Source organism: Girardinichthys multiradiatus, chromosome 22 (assembly GCF_021462225.1).
Source record: "Girardinichthys multiradiatus isolate DD_20200921_A chromosome 22, DD_fGirMul_XY1, whole genome shotgun sequence".
Classification (NCBI taxonomy): Eukaryota; Metazoa; Chordata; class Actinopteri; order Cyprinodontiformes; family Goodeidae; genus Girardinichthys; species Girardinichthys multiradiatus.
The window spans coordinates 1,667,810-1,689,577 of NC_061814.1; positions in this window are offsets into that span (position 1 = coordinate 1,667,810).

Sequence of the window (21,768 nt, forward strand, 5' to 3'; positions counted from 1 at the left end):
GATTGAAGATTTTAAGAGAAACAGGAATAAGTCAAAAACTATTTATATCATGGGAGAAGAAGTGGAGGTGGTGGAGGAGTATAAATACCTTGGTGTTCACCTGGACAACAGACTAGAGTGGAGATGCAACTGTGAAGCCATCTACAAGAAGGGACAGAGCAGACTGTACTTCTTGAGGAAGCTTAGGTCCTTTGGTGTTTGCAGCAAGATGCTGCATATCTTCTATAAGTCTGTTGTGGAAAGTGTGATCTCTTCTGCCATCATCTGCTGGGGAAGCAGCATCAACAAGCTCAACAAGCTGATAAAAAAGGCTGGCTCTGTTCTGGGGACTCCTCTGGAACCTTTGGAGATCATTGTGGAAAGACAGATTCTTCATAAATGAAGATCATTATGGAGAACCCTGAGCATCCTCTTCATGAGACTGTCCTACAACAACAGAGTGTCTTCAGTCAGAGGCTTCTTCAGATCTGCTGTAAGACGGAGCGCTACAGGAGATCCTTCCTGCCCATAGCCATCAGCATCTACAACGGCTCTTTGAGGAAACCTTCATAATATGAGCTATAACAACATTTAATTTCCCTTTGGGATTAATAAAGTATTTTTGAATTGAATTCAATTGAATTAGAAGGGTGATTGGAGGGTGTGTTCCAACTATAGCGGGATCACATACCTCAGTCTCCCTGGTGAGGCCTACGCCAGGAGAGTCCAGCCGATAGTCGAACCTCGGCTTCAGCAGGAGCAGTGTGGTTTTCTTCCTGGCTGTGGAACCCTGCACCAGCTCTATACCCTATGCAGGGTACTCAAGGGTTCATGGGAGTTTGCCCAACCGGTCCACATGTGTTTGGTGGACCTGGAGAAGGCATTTGACTGTGTCGCTCGTGGTGCCCTGTGGGGGGTACTCCAGGAGTAGGGAATCGGGGGCCCTTTATTAGGGTCCATCCAGTCTCTGTACAAGTGGAGCAGGAGTTTGGTCCGCATTGCCGGCACTAAGTCGGACCTGTTCCTGGTGCATGTTGGACTCCGGCAGGGCTGCCCTTTGTCACCGGTCCTGTTCATACGTTTTATGGACAGAATTTCTAGACCCAGCCAAGGGACGGAGGGTGTCTGGTTTGGGGACCAGTGGATTTCGTCTCTTCTTTTTGCAGATGACGTCGTCCTGCTGGTCCCTCTAGCCAAGACCTACAGCATGCGCTGTGGCGGTTCGCAGCCGAGTGTGAAGCGGCTGGGTTGAAGATCAGCTCCTCCAAGTCCGAGGCCATGCTTCTCGAAAGGAAAAAGGTGGCTTGTCCTCTTCAAGTTGGAGGGGAGTTCCTGCCTCAAGTGAAGGAGTTCAAGTATCTCAGGGTCTTGTTCACGTGTGAGGGAAGAATGGAGCGGGAGATTGACAGACGGATTGGAGCGGCTGCCGCAGTAATGGGGGCGCTGTCCCAGTCCGTTGTGGTGAAGAGAGACCTGAGCCGAAAAGTGAAGCTCTCAATTTACCGGTCGGTCTACGTTCCTACCCTCACCTATGGCCATGAACTTTGGACCAACTTTGGACCGAAAGAACAAGATCCCGGAATCAAGCAGCTAAAATGAGCTTCCTCCGTAGGGTGGCCAGGCCACCCTACGGAGGAAGCTCATTTTAGCTGCTGTGGAGCTGCTCCTCCACATCGAGAGGAGCCAGTTGAGGTGGGTCGGGCACCTATACCAGATTCCTCTTGGATACCTTCCTCGGGAGGTGTTCCAGGCACATCCCACCGGGAGGAGGCCCAGGGGACAGCCCAGGACACGCTGGAGTGACTATGCGTCTCGCCTGGCCTCGGAACGCCTTGGGCTCCCCCCGGACGAGCTGGAGGAGCTGTCTGAGGAAAGGGACTTCTAGGTGTTTCTGCTGAGTCTGCTGCCCCCGCCACCTGGTCCCGGGTAAAGTGGAAGACAACGAGTATGAGTACAGGATGGGAGGAATGAGGATAGAGTTAGGGGTTGGCAGATATTAATTATGTAGTTAATAGGTTAGTATGGATAACAGTTAGCACTTACTGGTCTTCTGTAATGTGTGAGTAGAGAATGCATCTAGATAACAAAAAAAACATAAAATGTGTTAATACTGGAGGAGATGACTTCACTATGCTGTACTTAGTGTTTTTACTGAAGTAAGTGATCTTAATTCTTTATGACCAGCAGGAGCGCTGGCGCATATCTATTTTTAAACGTCTGTAGAATTGCAACCAAATAAGCTAGAACAATACTTTTTTTTGCAAATGAAACCGGAGAGTTCAACTTGAATATTCTACTCACCACGTGTCCCAGAGGATGGTTTTTATTTTTCAGAAACTGATGCAGAAATCCAGTAAAAAAATTGCAAAATACAAACATTAAAATCCAGACCGCAGTGTACTTCCTACATCGGAATATGCGTGGTGACATTGGTGGATGAACTATCACATGGTTTTCTTTCACACCAATGCCCGCAACAACCGGAAGTGATGTCATTTTCTGGGTGTTTTTTTTGCGGGAGTGGTCTTTTTTTTCCCAGAAGTTGTAGTTTTTTCACGGTAAACTTCGCTCGCATTTTCGCTTTCATTTTTGTTGTTTTTTGCTCTTTTTATTGTTTGAAGATGGTCTTATGAACATATATGTGTGCTCATAGGTATCGGTAAACACTGTTGGAGTTGTTCTTCTAAACTCCTGCGCGTTCGTTTATTTGGTCAAAGCATCTTAATTCTGTACGAGAAACTAGACTTGAATCTCTAAGAAAGAAAAACACGGACTAAGTAATAAAGTTGTTCACCCGGCCGGGGAGAGAGGTGCTGCATCTGCGTAGTCAGGAACACATCTGTTTTTCTCTCCCCTGCACCGTTCTTTTATTGAACACACACATACTACAGAAAATATACATTTTACATTTGTTGTGCAGCCCTTTGTGTGAGTTTTCTCACACATTCTTCTGCTGAAGGTCAGTTTCTCACACATCTTCAGGAATCTTCAGGGAGAGGAGAACCATGCCTCCCTAATACACTGCCGGCTTCTCACGATACAGACAGAAAACACCTGCAAGCTTTAACCTTGAATAATAAACACTCATTGTGTGACCACACTAGAAGCTACTGTTTAAGGACTTTTTTTAACTCTCAAAAGCATAACTAAAAACTCCTAATAATAATCAATCTATAAGCAGCAAATATATCTTAGCTTTAGCTACTAATGATAAAGCATTTATATTTCCACAACACTTAGAAATTTAGTTACACTTCTGTAAATAGTTTATTTTGATGTACAGATTATCTTTTCTCAAACTGTTAACAAAGTACATTTTATATTCCTTTTGGTCTCTGTTCATAAAAATTTGTTTATTTCAAAAATGAAGTTATGGACACACTCCAAATAAATTTCCTGTGGTTTGAAAGGGTTTTGTGCAACTTTTTTATATTGCAATTTTTGAGGGATACAGCTATGATATTTCTGTATTTAGGAAAATATGTGCAAAAAAAAAAAAAAAACAATTATAATTTTTTCTGGTCGTTAATTGCACTTTTTAGCAATTTACTTAGTTAATATGGAGTTATTATATACAAAATATTAAAATTTAGGATGTAAGGGTTGTATTGATGTATAACAAATTGAAATGTTCCACAAAATACAGCATGTACAAATGTAAAAATATGCTCTAGCAAACTTGTTCTATGGTAGGTCATAAAGGGTTAAATTACCTGGAGTGTCCACCAATACTTCAGTAAAATAAGTTATGTCATCTGGCTTTTTACTGAAGAGAGAATCACATCATATCATAACTTCCTCTCCTTTATTTTTTTCTCGTATGCTCTTGTCACTATATATTTCTCTTCTTCATGGCCCCTTTCAGATAGATGCTGTTTCTTGTTTATTTTATTGGTATTAGTATTAGCATTAAAATTGGTCTATTCAGAATTAATCACTCTGTCACCTTTGAATAGCTGGCTGGCACAGCTTATACCACTAGTTGAATCTAACCCTGCAGGCTTCGGCCTCTGTAAACGGTTCTATTAGGGCATCCATGTCCATTGTTTACTTGACCTTGTTGGGATTATGATTATTGATTGAATAATCTTGATCAATAATTATAATTACAAATCATAATCTGACAAAATCAATTTCTTAACCATAAATCCTCATTTACAAATCGAGACCAGAGATGTTTCTGGTGTTGTAATTGTGGCTCAACGCCTCTGACAATTACAACCGTTAACTACTCCGTAATAGTTCATAACTATTGCCGGAGATGTCACTGTTTAATCGACCGTTTCTGCCGAAACGTGTGGAACTTGAACCTTATTTTGACTGACATCACTTTTTGCACACAATGAAACACCAAACGCTCTCTCTTTATCTATGTGAATATTTATTAATTTTCACCTACTCAACATGCAAAATTCTACAAACACAGGGGTAATACATCTAAATAAGCAAAATCAACAAACGGTAGTGGGTATGTATTGAGTCAACCAGCAGTTTATGGCAAAACAGATGAAGGGAGAGGATATGAAAGGGGGGTGTGGTGATGACTGGTGGGGGGGTTGGAGTGCAGTTTAGAGTGTCTTTTATGATCTTCTGATCATAAAACTTCCCCCTTTACTCCTGAACACAAAGGATTGATAACTTTTGGCGGCAAGCTAGCACAGTGAGATTGAAGACAAAGGTAAAATGGAGAATTTTACCATGAGGTCGTTTTAACAGTCCAGTTTTGCAACGCACCCGCGTTCAGATAGTAAACACAGACAGCTCTGGGGAACACGGCGGATCCCGATATTACATAACACATCAAAGTTTCAACAAGCAAGGTTACATGCACATATTATTCAGAACACATGAGATCCTAACCAGCGATTCTGATCGCTTCTACAACCTCTGACCCTGCCCAGGCCTTCTAATAAAGAAATAAAAAAAAGAAATGGGTTTTACTTGTGTCGTCTTCTTCCTGAGTGAGGGAATTCGAGCGAGGAAACGTGGGGTTGAGTTAATTGTGCGTCCACAATTAACTTCAGGGGAACGGTCAGTCTTTGTCCTTCGGTCTTCTTGACAAAAAGGAAAAATATGATCTGACCATCAAAGTCGACTTGAAAATGAAACACGGTAGCGGTTCGTCTCTCCGAAGCTCCGTGTCTCCAGTTACGTGTTAACTCACGTCTTCGATCGGCAAAAGTGAAATCTCTGGCCTTCTTAGTCCACAGACTTCAGTTATGAATAGTTCGTTGTCCAACGAGAGAGAATGAATGAAACTCTTCACAGAGTTCTTCTCTTAAAGTGACGCGCTTCGATTACCAGATCTGGTTTCCAGCAGAAGGCGAGTTTTCAAACATGAGCGCCTCCTATATAGCATCCTGTGACGTCAGACTGGGGACGCCCAGTCATATCAGTCGCAATACTCGATGGGATATGTAGGAGCGGGCTGTCCTGGGTACAAAATGGCCGATGCCATTGGAGGGGCACAGTGACGTCCAACAACGTGCAGATAATCCAATACTCAGCAAACAAGTGGTCCAACAACCTCATGTTCAATGCAATTGACAGCAGGGGAAGACAGCCTGTCCTGTAATGTAACATGGTGCATCTCCGGTATGTTTTGAGTGATTTAAACACTGACAAGCTTCTTTCACAGGGAGGGAGAGTAGCAGTCTTAGAGCTATACTTAGATACAAGTCAACCACATTCTGCTGATACAAAAAAATCTAACATCTCAAATGGTAATGAGATTTGTGCGGGGAAGAAAACCTTTTACTATTTTGATACAGAAAAAACAAACGTAGTACTACAGTTTGTCTCAGCTGTATTTACTTTGTAATAATTCATAAAATACTTAAATCCGTCCATTTGACCTGTACTGTTGCAACAACCAGCAATCATAACCCAGTGTGTGAATCCTCCTCCTTGTTCTGTTGTTCACTCACTTGTTCTTGCTTCATCTAGTCTGGTTCCCTGTCCACACATGCTAAGGCCCATGTGTGGCCCGTCAGTATTTTCTTCAGCTGACACCGTTGTGGGAACATTGACAAATGTCTCTTTTTTTCAGACTTTTTCCACTGCGATTTGATAAACCCACTCTTTCTTTCTCCTGTATGATCCGTCCTGCCTCTCACTCAAGCATACTGCAGCTCCTGGATTTTTTTTATGTGAAATGAGAACGGGTGGGCGGGGGCAAAGGTTGATCATGCATAATTTTTGTTATAGTTTTGATTGTAAATTATAATAATTTTATCTCAAAAAGGCTTTATTAATGCATGGGTATTGTTTAGAGGGTTGGGGCAACCAGTGGGACCCCTTACAGGTTGGGGGTCTCAGACGGCTGCCTACATTCGCCTATATGGTAAGTCCACGCATGTCTCCTGTATTCTTCACATCATAAATAGGGAGTAAAGTTTCAAGACAGAATTCCTTTTTTTTCCAAATTCCTGGATAAAATTTTCCAGTGGGAAACTGTGTTATGGATTAATGAAACTAAATTTCAACATATGGGCAAAAAATCCTAAATGAAGGTCTAGTACAAAAACAAAATTGATTGTCTATCCACAATCAAGTTATAAATAAAATATGGCTGACCTGAAGAGGGCAAAATAGGTCTCACAAACTGATAGATTAGGAAAAGGTAGAATAGTCTTATATATATATATATATATATATATATATATATATATATATATATATATATATTTATATATATTTATATATATATACATATATATATATATACAGGGGTTGGACAATGAAACTGAAACACCTGGTTTTAGACCACAATCATTTATTAGTATGGTGTAGGGCCTCCTTTTGCGGCCAATACAGCATCAATTCATCTTGGGAATGATTTATACAAGTCCTGCACAGAGGTCAGAGGGATTTTAAGCCATTCTTCTTACAGGATAGTGGCCAGGTCACTACGTGATACTGGTGGAGGAAAACATTTCCTGACTCGCTCCTCCAAAACACCCCAAAGTGGCTCAATAATATTTAGATCTGGTGACTATGCAGGCCATGGGAGATGTTCAACTTCACTTTCATGTTCATCAAACCAATCTTTCACCAGTCTTGCTGTGTGTATTGGTGCATAGTCATCCTGATACACGGCACCGCCTTCAGGATACAATGTTTGAACCATTGGATGCACATGGTCCTCAAGAATGGTTCGGTAGACCTTGGCAGTGACGCGCCCATCTAGAACAAGTATTGGGCCAAGGGAATGCCATGATATGGTAGCCGAAACCATCACTGATCCCCCCCATGCTTCATTCTGGGCATGCAACAGTCTGGGTGGTACGCTTCTTTGGGGCTTCTCCACACCGTAACTCTCCCGGATGTGGGGAAAACAGTAAAGGTGGACTCATCAGAGAACAATACATGTTTCACATTGTCCACAGCCCAAGATTTGCGCTCCTTGCACCATTTAAACCGACATTTGGCATTGGTTTGGCTATAGCAGCCGTGTATATTGACCCTGTGGAGCTCCCGACGGACAGTTCTGGTGGAAACAAGAGAGTTGAGGCACACATTTAATTCTGCCATGATTTGGGCAACCGTGGTTTTATGTTTTTTGGATACAATCCGGGTTAGCACCCGAACATCCCTTTTAGACATCTTCCTCTTGGATGTGGTTCGTCCTTGATGGTATGCTGACATTACCCTGGATACCGTGGCTCTTGATACATCACAAAGACTTGCTGTCTTGGTCACAGATGCGCCAGCAAGACGTGCACCAACAATTTGTCCTCTTTTGAACTCTGGTATGTCACCCATAATGTTGTGTGCATTTCAATATTTTGAACAAAACTGTGCTCTTACCCTGCTAATTGAATCTTCACACTCTGCTCTTACTGGTGCAATGTGCAATCAATGAAGACTGGCTACCAGGCTGGTCCAATTTAGCCATGAAACCTCCCACACTAAAATGGCAGGTGTTTCAGTTTCATTGTCCAACCCTGTATATACATACATGTTCGATTGTCTTGGCCTGATATCCTACCGTGAGGGGTGTTCCCTGAGGACAAATAAACCTTCTCACAGTAGGATATTGGGCCAAGACAACGACCCAATCAGATAGCGAGGTGAGAAGGGGAATTACTATGAACTCACGTTTCATCTCGAGAGGGTTTGCGAGATTTCCCGTCTGACATCTGAATGTTTGTGAGTGAAGTCTCTTTGTGTGTGGTGTGTTGTGCTTGCTGTGTGGCTGTACACCACACACTGTAGGACCAAATCTGTTATATCTACAATTTTTTGTCATCATGTGTGGGGTCTCAGGTTTTGAAAATTAACTAACAATTTTAAAATATTGCTGTGTGAACCGCACAGCAAGATAAATTACGTAAATCTCCCATCTTCACATTACCTCGTACAGAAAGGGAAGCACTGCCACCTTTCAGGTGTAACTGTACCAGAATAGTGACTGTAAAGTTAGTTAACTGTTTAACTAACCTCGGAATGTGTTCTCTCTTTATGCTATATTGCAGACAATCTCTCCAGCATGTGTTTTTTATGGAAAAGATTTTAGAAAATGCCCAGTTTTTAAAGGACATAGTTGATAAAGGCAACGGTTTGCACAGGTATAGTATTAAATACAGTAAATTATTTCAAACTTCAGTCTGCCTTTTACACTACCATTAAGGCTTTCAAATTCACATTTTCAAGTACTTTTATTTGATTCAGTGTGAGACCTTGGTGACCTTTCATACTTAAATGTAATGAATACTGTTAATTTTCTGTTTGAGTATTCTACCATTCTCAGGTTAAGTAATTTTCTGAATGACCTGAATAGAATAAAGTTGTGTGATGAGTCCAGTGTGTGAAAGGGAACACATTTTTCATCATCTCCACCTGTCTCTCTTCCTATTTCAGTATTTCAAGACTTTTGTCTTGCTGCCAAAGCCTTGGTGACAGTCAAAGCCTTAATAAAATTAAATGGTCTTCAGTGTAATTTATAAAAGATCATTCTATACATATGCTTATTTGACCAAAAACTACTCAGAAGCGTATTACTTGAATCTGCAGCTCAATTGGAAATTAAATTAATGACATCTAACCATCAGGATTTTTACTTCTAGTTTCTTTAATCTACTGGGATATAAATTGGGTAACAATTACATAATAAAGGGAGAGACTTCTGTGACATCTATGGAGAACTTGTTGACTACATAAGATGTTTACATGCTTACACTATACGTAGTACATAGTACTTTGTAAACCGGACTTTGTTATGAGGTTTGACTTTTTACCATCTGCCTACCAGGCCTATGCGGAATTAATTGTATGGCCCCTTCCCTAAAAGATTCTAAAGCTATCAGTAAATATCATGTAGATGCCTTGTAAGTACCTCAGGTACCTTGCAAGTACCCATTAGGTATCGTGTAAGTAGACAGTAACAAATCAAACATATACAAGCCCATTTCTTTTAGACTTTCTTTTATTCTGTGACTACCACTTAGATATGCAGTAATACCCTAAAGGTACCTCTTAAGTGACTGTAAGTATCTTCAGTGTAAGTATTCTGTAGACTTGTTGCAATATTAAGCCATGCTAAAATGCTTTAACTTTCATACACAAACTAGTCTGATATTCTTTAAAAAAATATCATCTCGAATCTATCCATCTATCCATCCATACATACACACATACACACATACATCCATTCATCAATTTTGCAACAGGGCTGGTGCCTATTTCCAACGGTCATTGGACAGGTCACCAGTCTATCACAGAGAAACACAGGACAAACAACCATGCACATATGCATTCATCCCAAAGGGCTGCTTGAAGTAATCAACTAAACATTGTGTTTTTTACTGTGGGAGGAAGCCAGAGTATGTGGAGTACCTGGAAAGAGACAACGATAAGAGAAAATACAAAACGCATTTTCAAAATGAGGACTTTGTTTATTAAGGGGAAAAAGCTATTCAACCCAACGTGGCCCTATTAAAAATAGAAATTTTCCTGATTGTTAAATGAGGAATATACTTTTCCTGATTGTTAAATTAGGAATATACTTTGATTAATCCTTTATTTGGTTTTTCATGTTTTGATGGCAGCTGTTCCCACAAAGATGGCAAATTGAATTTACAGGTTTTGTAATAATTTTTCTGATAGGACGATATTGATTTTTTTCCCCATCTATATCAAATCATAATTATATTTACTCTGGTTATCTTTGTTAAATATTAAAATTGCTACAATCCATCCCTAAAAGATAAGTCCAGTAACACTGAGATATGTCTATTTGTTTATATTCTAATTTATATATATTTATTTAATTTCACTTAAAATGTGTCTTGATTTAAAAAACACACTGTAATTTTTTACAGAGGAAACTGTTTAATCATTTGTTGAACAGAACAGACTTGGAGGGAGCCAAAGCTAAAGGCTAAAATTAACTTTATTTGCTTACTCAAGAGAAGCCAAGAAAACCAAATCTGCTACAGCAGCATGACAATGAATATAGTCTATGAGGTAACCACAATCGGAAAACAAGGATACCTACAATTAAACTGGGCTGGAAACATGTCTTGTTGGGTAGTTCAAATCCAATTATTTCGCAATAAGCAAAGACAAGTGTGTTGAATATGTACTGAGAGAAAAAAAAAAAATTACCATTGAGGAGGGAAAATTATTCTGCAAACCAAGGCTAGAGGTGTGTGATAGACAGGACTAGGACAAACTGTACCTTATGTGTCAGGATGTGACATTTTGGACTTTGTTTTTGGTTTTGTTTACTTTTAGCTAGATGTTTCTTTTTTGTGTTTTGCATTCATGTTGTTTTTGGTTTTCTGACAGTTTTGGCTTTCCTCTGCCCCAGTGTGTTCTCCTCTCGCTCCTACTTCCCTTGGTGTTGCTTTCCTGTTCATTTTCTTAGAATGGTATTATTATTATTATTTATAATTCTCTGGTTCCCTTGCGCTCTCTTATTTATTAGTTTATTTTCCTCTCGTCAGTGATTTTCCTCTTTTAGTTATTTATTACTCGGTTTAGTACCCTTTATTCTCCTGTTCCTCTAGTTTATCTTTGTTCTCCAGTCCCTCCTTTATAGGTTAGCTTTAGTTAGTTTACTTTTATTCTAGTCCTCGTTTCCTCTGCTTCATTCTCAGTTTGTTCTATCAGTGTTGGTTTAGGTTTGTTTACTTGTAGTCAGGGTTTCCTTATGGTTTCTGTTTTGCTAAATTCTTAGGTTGTGGTGTTCCCTCCAGTTTCTCAGTTTCCTTCAGTTCATGTTTATTCTTGATTTATATGCTTTAATTTATCTTGGTCTATAGTTTCATTTTGGTCTGCTCACTGTCTTGTCATTTAGTCCCTTTCCTCATGCTTTAGTTTTATTAGGTTGACCTGTTCCTTCTGTCTCCCTGCCTCTTGTCACACCTGTTCCCTGTTCCTTTGATTACCTGCCCTTTGCATTCTCTTTGTGTATTAGTCTGGTTCATGTGTTCTTTGCTGGTTCCTCCCCATCACAACCCACGGTTATGTTCAGTGTTTTGCTACGTTCCTGCAGTGAATTCGAGTAAGTGTTTGACTGTCCACATGCCTGTACCTGCAGTGTGTTTGCTACGTTTTGCTTCACCTTATAACCTGTGAAAATAAACCAAAGACCTATTCACTAGTTATGTTACCTCTAACACCGAGGCTTCAAAGCACGCTTCAAACTCGACAGGGTAGATATGGTGAAGCAGTGGGCAGGAGCTTGCTTGTGAATTGTTGGATTGGCTGGAGCTCTGGGTAACGTCACTTCCTGTGTTTGCTGTTGCACTTGGTGAATTGTTCAGTGTGTGAAGGCTCTCTCGTTTGATCTGATTTATTTCTACTGTGATATCTCTTACTTGTTCTAATACATAAGCACGTTAAAACACATACTTTCTGTTGCAGCATTTAACGTTTGGCGACTCTCCGTGTCTTACATGGTTTTTCTAGAAGTGGTAAGGGGTCGCTAGCTTAGCTGTAGCTCCACCATGGCTACCCGTTCTGCTGTTTCTCTCTCTGAGTCTCCTCCTCTCTCCTGCTCTCTGTGTCAGATGTTCAGTTACTCCTCTGCCTCCTTTAGTGATAATGGTACGTGTAATAAATGTAGCATTTTTGTAGCTTTGGAGGCGAGGGTGTCGGAATTGGAGGCCCGGCTCCGCGCTGTTGAAAAACCAGCTGATAGCCGAGGCCCCTTAGCCAGCGCGGAGCCACCGAGGGTAGCTCCCCGTAGCAGTCCTCCAGCAGAGCCCGCGCAGCCGGGGCTTCAGGCCGGCTGGGTGACAGTACGTAGAAAGCATAGTCCTAGATCCCAGCCCACAGGTCACCACCAACTCATCTGCGTTTCTAACAGATTTTCCCCGTTCAGCGACACATCTGCCAACTCTGGTAATTGGCAGCTCCATAGTCAGAAACGTGGTACTAGAGACACCAGCGACCATAGTCAAATGTCTGCCAGGGGCCAGAACGGGCGACATCAAATCATACCTGAAACTGCTGGCTAAGGATAAGCGTAAATACTGTAAGAGTGTTATTCACGCTGGCGGTAATGACACCCGGTTACGTCAATCGGAGGTCACCAAAGTTAGTGTTGCTTCAGTGTGTAAGTTTGCCAAAACATTGTCGGACTCCGTAATTTTCTCTGGTCCCCTCCCCGATCGGACCAGTGACGACATGTTTAGCCGCATGCTGTCATTCAACCGCTGGCTGTCAAGATGGTGTCCAGAAAACGATGTGGGTTACGTTGATAACTGGTGAACATTTTGGGGAAAACCTGGTTTGATCTGGAGAGACGGCATCCATCCCACTTTGGATAGACCTGCTCTTCTTTCTAGGAATCTGGCCAGATTTATTAGTTCTCTAAAACTCTGACAACCCAGGGTTCAGACTGGGAAGCAGGGTCGTAGTTTAACACTAGTTAGTGGCCTGATTTGTGACAATCAGATTGATTTATTTTGCCTCACAGAAACCTGGCTGCATCAAGAGGATTATGTTTCTATAAATGAGTCAAATCTAACTAATTATTTAAATTTTCACATTCCTCGAAATACCGTGCGAGGAGGAGGAGTAACAACCATCTTTTCAGTCCGATTTATTGATTAGTCTGGGACTAATCAATAGCTACAACTCTTTTGAATATTTAATCCTTAGTTTTCCTCATCCAAATTGCAAAGCATTAAAATCTCTTCTGTTTGTTGTTTTGTACCGTCCACCAGGTCCTTACTCTCAATTTTTAGATCAGTTTTCAGACCTTTTATCTGTTTTAGTGTTAAATACAGATAAAGTTATTATAGTGGGGGATTTTAACATTCATGTTGACACTGGAAGTGATAACATTAAACGCTATATTTAGGCTATCTAAGACTCACTTGGCTTTGCTCAAAACACTAACAAACCTACCCACTTTTGTCTTCATTCTCTGGACCTTGTGCTGACAAATGTTATTGAGTGTAAAGACATAACAATATTTTCTCATAACCCTGTCCTGCCAGACCATTTCTTAATAACCTTTGAGTTTAATTTAACCGAGTACTCCATACCTGAAAGAAACTTTCATTATAGTAGATCATTATCAGACGATGCTGTAACAACCTTTAAAAAATCTGTTCTACTTTTAATTTCCTCATTATCACTGAAAGGCACAGTGGAGGGCAATAATTCTGTTTCTGCCCCTTCACAAATTGATTCTTTTGTTCATAGTGTTTCTTCATCATTGCGTGGTGCATTAGACAATGCAGCCCCGTTAAAAAAGAAGGTAATCATTCATAGGAGGCTGGCTCCCTGGTTTAATTCAGAGCTGCATACTTTAAAGCACAATGTTAGAAAATTGGAGAGAAAATGGCACTCTACACACCTAGAGGATTCCTACTTAATCTGGAAAAATAGCCCACTGTTGTATAAAAAGACACTTCGCCAAGCCAGAACAGCTTATTTCTCATCATTAATAGAAGAGAACAAGAATAATCCTGGGTTTCTTTTTAGTACAGTTGCTAAATTTACACAGAGTCATAGCTCTGTTGAGCCATCCATTCCCTTAGCTCTTAGCAGTCATGACTTTATGGGATTCTTCTTAAATAAAATTGATTCTATTAAAAAGAAAATCTTTGACATACTCCCGAAGATGATTACTTCATCCTCAGCAAGTGAGACAACATTGGAAATAACTGCAGAACCTGATTTGTGTTTGGACTGTTTTGATCCTGTGGAGCTTCCTGAGTTATCAGAAATATTAGCTTAATCTAAACCTTCAACTTGTATGTTAGACCCAATCTCAACCAAATTATTTAAGGAAGTGTTCTCTCTGATTACCAGCCCCATTTTAGATATGATTAATCTATCTTTAGTAAATGGATCAGAACCACAAGCTTTTAAGTTAGCTGTAATTAAACCTTTACTTAAGAAACCTTCGCTTGATCGAGATGACTTGAAAAATTATAGACCTATATCCAATCTTCCATTCTTATCTAAAATTCTTGAGAAAATAGTTGCTAATCAAATGTGTGAGCATTTACACAGCAATGACCTGTTTGAAGAGTTTCAGTCAGGTTTCAGAGCTCATCATACCACTGAAACAGCTCTGCTGAAAGTCACTAATGATATTCTTATGGCCTCAGATAATGGACTTGTGTCTGTTCTGGTTCTGTTAGATCTCAGTGCTCCATTTGATACAGTCGACCATAATATTCTCTTAAAAAGGCTGGAATATGCTGTAGGGATCAGTGGAACAGCGCTAGGCTGGTTTAAATCTTATCTGTCTGACAGATTCCAGTTTGTTCATGTAAATGATAAATAATCTTTAAACTCCAGGGTTAATTGTGGAATACCACTGGGTTCAGTACTTGGGCCAATTCTCTTTACTATATATATGCTTCAAATAGGTCAAATTATCAGGCAGCATAGGATAAACTTTCACTGATGATACTCAGCTTTACTTATCCATAAATCCTGATGAGCCCAACCAGTTAGACAGACTACAAGCATGTCATGTATACATAAAAACTTGGATGACTTTAAATGTTTTGCTTCTAAATTCAGACAAGACAGAAGTTGTCGTCTTTGGACCGGAGTCTTTAAAAAAGAAACTGCTTAGTCAGTCACTTAACCTGGATGGCATTAAATTGACCTCCGGTAATAAAGTAAAAAACCTTGGTGTTACTTCTGACCAGGACATTTCATTTAAATCCCATATTAAACAGGTTTCTAGGATTTCCTTCTTTCATCTCCGGAACATTGCCAAAATTAGAAATATCCTATCCAGGAGTGACGCTGAAAAACTAGTCCATGCATTTGTTACTTCAAGGCTGGACAATTGTAATTCTTTACTATCAGGATGTCCACAAAATGCAGTTAAAAGCCTTCAGCTGATTCAAAATGCTGCAGCAAGAGTTCTGATGAAAATTAAAAAGAGAGATAGCTTCCCTTCATTGGCTCCCTGTTAAGTCCAGAATAGAATTTAAAATTCTCCTCCTCACATATAAAGCCCTTAATGATCTAACTCCATCATACATCAGAGATCTGATTGTTCCATATGTTCCTAACAGAGCACTTCGTTCTCAAACTGCAGGTTTACTGGTGGTTCCTAGAGTCTCTAGAAGTAGAATGGGAGGCAGATCCTTTAGTTATCAGGCTCCTCTCATGTGGAACCAGCTCCCAGCTTTAGTCCATGAGGCAGGCCCCTGTCTACTTTTAAGGCTAGGCTTAAAACTTTCCTTTTTGATAAAGCTTATAGTTAGAGTGGCTTAGATTATCCTCCCTCCCTGTTGGTTGGAGTAATGGGGAGTCAGGTTTAGCCTAAACCGGCTCAATTATGGTTTAGGTGCAAACACACCCTCCATTTCTGCCACCTGTATGACCCCTTCTCTTTTCCAATGGTTATAATCAGTCTGACAGAGAGGTACCCCAATCCTTGTAGTTTTTAGTAGTATAACAACGACCATCAGTGGGACCCTTTGTGGGGTTCCTTGTGACGACATTGTTGAAAATAAGTGCTGTTTAACTAAATAATCTGAACTGAAACTATCTGTGTAGTTATGCTGTTATAGGCTTAGGCTGCTGGAGGACATAATGGCTACTTTCACCCTATTCACTACATTCTCACACTACTCTCCAATTTTGCATTATTTGCTGTTCTTTTAGCTTTTAACTATGTTCTTTCTTTTCTCTTCCTAGAAGCTACACCTGGCCTGGCTCTGTGTCTGCCTGTGACACCTTTCTGGAGAGGGGGATCGTCCGAGCTTCTGCTGGCAACAATTTAATGCTCACCTTCTACCGATGATCCACATAGCCCTGTCTTTTAGTGTTTAACCCTTTCTCTCTCCTAGACATGGCGATTGACTGAGCTTAACTGTAACTGACTATGTGATTCTAACCTTGAAAACTGGCTCAGAGTTTATCTGTTCTTTCTTTCTCGGTGAAACGACTAAAGGAGCTACATCCATTAACATTTACTTTTCCTTCCCATAGAAAGGACTCCTGGATCAGTGCTTCTGTGTTCTCTTTGTGTCTCTGCTCTGTTCTCTCAAAACCCCAGTCGGTCGTGGCAGATGGCCGCTCACACTGAGCCTGGTTCTGGTTCTGCTGGAGGTTTCTTCCTGTTAAAAGGGAGTTTTTCCTCTCCACTGTTGCTACATGCATGCTCAGTATGAGGGATTGCTGCAAAGTCAACGCCAGTGACTGACTGGATGCAATCTGCTGGGTTTCCTTAGACAGAAAAACCTTTTATCCAATTTAAATAAATAACTAACTCTGACTGCACTGTTCAATGGTTAGGACTTTTTGGAATGTGTGTACCTGACTGTTGTGAAGTGCCTTGAGACAACATGTGTTGTGAATTGGCGCTATATAAATAAAACTGAATTTAATTGAATTGAATGTGACGTCACCCATCACGTGTGAGCTGCTTCATTCAGACCGAGTCAGTCAACTCCAAGCAGTCAGCTATCGGAGTTTGAAACATTTGGCCTAATTCAGTGTATTTAAGATGGTTCAAGCCTCGGTTCACATCCCCGTTCTACATGTATTATACGTTACTAACAGCTCTCGTTTTGGATATTCTGAGTTTTGGTGGACTATTCTGTCATGGAGCAACCATCTAGGAAGCGTTCCCAAGAGTGGGAATATTTTGATTTGGTGCCACCTAATAAGGTAACTTACATTCAAAGTGTTCATTACAAAGCCTATAGCCTGTACTATGCAGTATTGTTATAGTCATGGTATCATGTTATGCAAGAGGTGCAGTAACGGGTTGTTATCTTGGTTTTACAGGTGCAGTGTTTGCTTTGCCCGCAGCTGCTGACGTATAATAATAATACGTCATCAATGCTGAGGCATTATAGAACCAAACACAAGAACAATCAGCCTCACGCCACCAATCAAGGTCAGCATAACATAGATATACATGCAGAATTAGAAAGAATGACAGTTAAATGTTTGCAAGTTAAATTGAAGTTACTTTTCTTTTTTTTTAGGATCCAGGAAGCAAGAGCTTGATGAAGCTCTTGTGGATTTCATAGTGAAGGACTCCCAGCCTTTCACTGTATCCAAACCTAAACCACCCAGCCAAACAGTTCCTTGTCACACCAGCCTCCTCTGTTCCCTGTGAAAGAGTATTTTTCAAAGCTGGAGAAATTGTCTCAAAAAAAGAAACCATTTGAGCCCTTCTACTGTGCAGAAATTACTTTTCTTGAATGAAAACACTTGAAGTAACACAAACACCCTCTTTATTACACCAAGAACAATGTCCAAAAACACTCAGTACACCAAGCACACTCCCAAAGAAAATATTAGAATCAGCTTTATTGCCAGGTTTGTACATACAACCAACAAGGAATTTGACTCCGGTACACTTTGCTCCCTGGATTTCTTTTTTTTTTTTTTTGCATTATAAGATATATTCTGCATATATCTTTATGTGCTTAAATACATATATACAATATACAAGGTGGAACAGTGCTCTGTAGCGATGGCCTGAGGGTAAAACTCTGAACAGTTTATGTGCACGGTGTGCGGGGTCTGTGTAACACCCTGAAAATATGTTCAGAACGTGATAATGCCTAAGTCATGATGTATTGATGTCATGGGTCAAGCACTTATTTAATTTAGTAGTGGTCTAAACAGTTTGTTTAGTTTATGTTTAAATATGCACTTAAGTTACCTTATTCTATTTCATATATTTTGATATATTACTATTTCTTTAAGAGCGACATGACGTAGAAAGTTCATGACCAGTTTTGGTTGTTTTTCTAATAAAAAAAATTATAAAAAACTACACACGCTATACGCTCGAACCGGGGGTTTTGTTCAAATAAAGTTGCACAAAAATGGAGATCTGCTTGGAATCTCCTTAAGTTGTTTTAAGGGTGCAACATCTGCAGAGATTTTTGCAGCTCTTTTCCTGACCCTAGACCTGTATAAGTCCTGGATGGATATGAATGACAAATCAAACATTTTCACTTCATTTTGGTTTTTTTTTGTCATTTATTTCAAATGGAACAGTGGAATTTCATAAAACAAATGACAATTTTAAGAAGCCAGAATTAGCCTAATTGCTATTTTTCATCTCTAATCCCCTACAGTTCACATTGTTTTTAAGTTATTATTTTTTCATGAGTTAATTACTCAGAATCTTTAATGGGTTACTAAAAACACATATGTACAACACGCATATATACATACATCAGTGCTATTATTTACACAAGAGGTGCATCACATTCGCAGGTTTCATTTGGTGCAACAATTGGTACTGCCAGTAGATGTCACCCAAGGGAATTGAATGAACCTTCGAGTAGTGAACCACTTTATAGCAAAATGGTTCAAAATGATTCTATGCTTCAAAAAGCCTCATTTTGACATCACTACTATTCACAATGTGGCTACCGAACTCTTGTCTGCACTTTGGTCCACCCCAAAACCACACCGTGACATTATGGAGTTAAACTCTGGAATAAAGAAAAGAATACATAAAAATAGACAAGAGACAAAGCATCTGATCATAGTAAAAACCTTAAATTTAAACACAACAAAGCAACAGAAAATGAAACTGCAAGGCCATACAAACAAGAATCAAAGCAGGCAAAAAAAAAAAGATATATTTAATCATCTCTCTTTCAGATCATCCTTAAATTCCTGACCACTTAACTACAAGGAACACTGATCAGCAAAACCATGTCATGTGCAGATGACAAGAATGTGTCCTGAGACCTTTTCTGTACACTGTACACGTCAACTTCACTGTCCACCTCATTCAGAAAATACACGATGCTCAAAACTCATCGGATGGCCACCAGATTAACTATCTTTTCTTGACCATTAGAATACTCCACAATGTAGTTCAAGGAGAATTATCCTCACCTCATTGCCAGAAAGACAAAACAAATAATTATCCAACTCAGCAGCTCATTACCATAGACAACTAACTCACTTTCAACCAACCACTGACATCCAGATATAAAGCCAACAGATTTTCTGCTATGAATCAGAAAAAGGTGGACCCAAGATTCAGCCAGACACAGCACTGAAAGTTCAAAAGGTTTATTCAGCCACAGGAAAACGTCACACAGGTAACACTCCTCACAGCTTCCACGAATCACTGAGGCAGAAAGAGGGATTAGTGACTTGTAGTCTCTCCAGATTTTGCAGGGATCAGAAAAGTCACTAACCTGCTTTTGTATTGAGTGGAACTTGAAACCCAGAGGGGAAACCTCAGTGGGCGGCAGGCGGTGATCTCCACAGCACAAGTAAGAAGTGACTCCAGGCTGAATAATCCGAGGGCTAGGCTGGCTCAATAATCCAAGGACAGAAACAGGGTCAACGGTCGGAACAAGAGGCGTCAGGCAAGGGGCAGGCAGAGGCATAAACCAGATGCATGAAACAAGGTCGACAACCAAAATCCAAATAGTCCGACAGGGAGCAGGCAGAGGCATAAATCCAAAAGGCAAGGAAAGGTCCAGAACAATGATCAGACAGGAAGGAACGCTGGATATCTACTCACACAATGGCTTTCAAAAATCTGGCACAGTCTGCTTGTCAGAGTCAGTATATATCAGGGAAGACACAGGTGCTTGGCATTCCACAGATTGCACTGCACTGCAGCAGCCACCAGGTGCATCTAATCTGCTGATTGCAGCCAGGGAGACAGGGTAGAGCAGACATGCCAGAATCATAACACTTTCTGACATATGCAAACCTAAAGAACTGTATTTCACCCCCTAACAACATGTTATTTGGCTCATGGTCTCATGGTCAGCCATACAAACTTCTAAACTTCTACAAATCATTAGCATTACCTCCAGTATCATAGGACTACCCATCTGCAATCTAATCGAGTTAAATAACATATATTTTTGCCACAAAATCTAAGAACAACTCATATCCACTGAATCACCACCTGGACCTGCTACCATGCGGGAAAAGATTTAGGGACCTGGTACAGAAGGGAAAATACATTACTGGCTTTTCTGGCCTGGTACTGGCCTTTTTGGTACCTGCTTGGCTGCAGGTCCCATAGGGGGTGAGCAGGGCTGAAATATGACATGAACAGATTGCTGTTCACTGATTGGTCATGAGCATGGTCAGCCATATGAGTCTGACTGCAATATTCAGCGGCAGCTTAATGGGGAGACGAGAAACCAGGTGTTCTGCAAGGTCGCGTATTAAAAATATTAAGGACCACAATGGCCGGAGCAGGTCAAAGCAAAAGCCGTGGTGGTGGTTATAAATCATGGATGCCATTTATGGCCTTCGTCCTGCGAGTTGTGGATGGGATGGTGGTCTGGACTTCGTAACCTCACTGCTGGAGGACATGATGTGCGACTGTGTGTGTTTACATTATATTTCACAGGACAGAGCTGATTGCTCATGGTGAGCTTTAAGCCGTCAATGGAAAAAACAACAGGTTTTGTGCTGAGTAACGAAAGGTTGAGCAAAGTGGAGCCGTGTGGTGCTGGAAACGTGAATGGAAAAGAGGCAAACGTCTCCTGTCTTCTCACAGAAACATCCTACAAATGGTTGGATGTGCTGTAAAGGGTATGGACATTTTGTCCATTTTGATATGGAACAAATACAAAAGAAATGTCATGTTGGAGTTTAATTTTCTGACCTACATCCATAAACCAGTCTATCAATACTTATCAAAAATGTAAGCAGTTTATTTACACAGATAAAGAAAATTTATGAAAAGTTGGACTACAGACTTGGATGATTTTCAGTGAACATTTTAAATTGATCAATCAAAAGCAGCTCTAAACAAGTAGGTTTTAACCTTGGTTTAAAAGAACTCAGGGTTTCAGTATTTTTACAGCCTTCTGTGAGTTTGTTCCAGATTAATGGAGAATAGGAACTGAATGCTGCTTTTCCATGTTTGGTTCTGGTTCTGGGGTTGCAGAGTACACTTGAACCAGAAGACCTGAGTGGTCTGGAAGGTCGATACAGTGACAGCAAATTTGTAATCTATTCTGAATCTAAGCCATTAAGTGATTTATAAACTAACAGACGTATTTTAAAGTATATTCTCTGAGGTACAGGGAGCCAGTGTATGGACTTTGAAACTGGGGTGATGTTCGCTACTTCTTATGTCTAGTGAGGATGCTGCAGCGCTCTTGGTCAGCTGCAGCTGTTTGATCGACTTTTTAGACAGATCTGTGAGGACACTGTTGCAATATGTAATTCAACTAAAAAAACACATGGATGAGTTTTTCATGATACTGCTGGGACATTAATCCTTTAATCCTGGAAATGTTCTTGAGGTGATAGAAGGCTGGCTTAGTAATTACATTTGTGTGCCTCTGAAGGTTCAGGTCTGAGTCTATCACTACACCCAGATTTTTGGCC